We start from the raw sequence: 2,028 nt of genomic DNA, 5'->3' as shown, positions 1-2,028 counted from the left end.
CAACCAAGTCATCAACATAGCATTCGATCGTTTTTCGGAGGTGTTCCTGGAAAATCTTAGTCATCGCTCCCTGGTACGTGGTGCCTGCGTTCTTCAGACCGAAAGGCATTACCGTGTAGCAGAAGATACTGAGGGGCGTTCTGAACGCTGTATGTTTCTCATCATCCGGGTGCATCTTGATTTGGTTATACCCCGAAAAGCCGTCCATGAAGGACATCCTCTCGAATCCACATGTATTGTCGATAATGACATCCGTGATTGGGAGAGGAAAATCGTCTTTTGGACATGCTTCATTCAGGTTCCTGAAGTCGATGCAAATCCTGATTTTGCCATTCTTCTTCATGACGGGAACGATGTTGGCTAACCAGTCTGGATGTTGTTCCTCTCGGATAAATCCCGAATCGATCAACTTCTTAACCTCTGCCTCAATGGCTTCCATAATCTGCGGACGAAACCATCTTTGCTGTTGTTTGACAGGTTTGGCATCCGGCTTGATGTCAAGGCGGTGCATTGCCACATTGGGGTCGAGTCCTGGCATATCTTCGTAGTTCCAGGCGAAGACATCAATGTATTCTCTGATTAGGGCAATTAATTCCTCCTTCTCATCTGGAGGAAGACTACCGCTGATGAATATGGGCTTTGGATTGGCCTCATCGCCCATATTAATTTGGACTACTTCATCTTCGGTTGGTGGTTCTCTTTGTTCGAACCTATCATCGTACTGCATGTTTAGGTGATGAACCCATGGGTCTTCCCACGTTGGCATTTGATCGTCATCCTCTAACGTAGATGGATCAGCTGTAGTCATGTTTGACATTAAGGTTTTGAACATTTCTCCCAAACTTGTGTCGGAATCCTCAGCTGAAGAATCTGGCAAGTACCCATCCTTAGCTTTGTTAGCAATTTGATCGATAATTTGCCAACCACATTCGTCATCTGATGAAACATAACCTAAGCCTCGCCCATATTTATAATAATCCTCAGGTTTCCCTTTTGGTACATAAAAATCGTATCCCTGCTTTTCCATGAGCTTGCGCGCTTCCGGACTATATTTAGACAAATGCTGACCAGGTTTGTCATCATCTTCATCTTCACTTAGGAAATGATCTGGCAACGGAAGATTTTCTCCTTTACCGTAAATTATTTCCTTCGCGCCCTTTATTTTGTTCGGGATGATCATGGTATCCTCGTCTTCTCTTAGGAAATGATCTGGCAACGGAAGATTTTCTCCTTTACCATAAATCACTTCCTTTTGTCCCCCTACCTTGGCAGGAATAATTCGGGTTGTTCCGAAAGAATGCTGGAGACTTCTCTTCGTTACATAGGATGAACGGAGCGGCATACATAAATCTGGGTTATCATATAATCCCTTTATCGCATCATTAAGAGACAAGGAGTACTCTAAATCATGATTTATTTCAATATCAGCAAGTTGCCAGTTACAACCGCCATCTGACGATTGTTCATCGTCAAGATTGATTACAAAGGGTACAATGTCATTTAAAACAAAACCACCATCGTAATCGAATCCGGCTTCAGAATCAGCTTCTTCTCCGCTGTCTGTGCCCTGGGCCGATGGTTCAGTATCGGATTCGTTACCATAAAGGAGAGAATCGGTGAAATAATTCTCATACCCTTTGAATGGTTGCTTATCTGCGACCACCGTCCTGACCCTTCCATCAGTGTCGACATATTTCAGACACTGATGTAAGGTGGAGGGAACTATAACATTACTATGGATCCAAGGCCGACCCAATAGTAAGTTGTACGAAGTCTCCGCATCGATCACATAACACGTGACTTCTGTCTTCAGATCTCCCATCTGGCTATGCATTAGGCGAAGCGGCATAATGCTCACAGCGGAACCCGGATCTACTTGGATTCGGTTGACCTCGCTGGAGCCAATGTACCCGACAAAATACAAGGGCCGATCATGGTTTGAATTCTTCGTCTGCATGTCTTCTTTGGTGAAGGTGATGCAGGGAATGTTCTTAGCTGCCACATTGCACTGTTGAGCTAACAGTTCTA

This window comes from Asparagus officinalis, chromosome 1, assembly GCF_001876935.1.
Source record: "Asparagus officinalis chromosome 1, Aspof.V1, whole genome shotgun sequence".
Taxonomy (NCBI): Eukaryota; Viridiplantae; Streptophyta; class Magnoliopsida; order Asparagales; family Asparagaceae; genus Asparagus; species Asparagus officinalis.
This window is presented reverse-complemented; position numbering follows the sequence as displayed.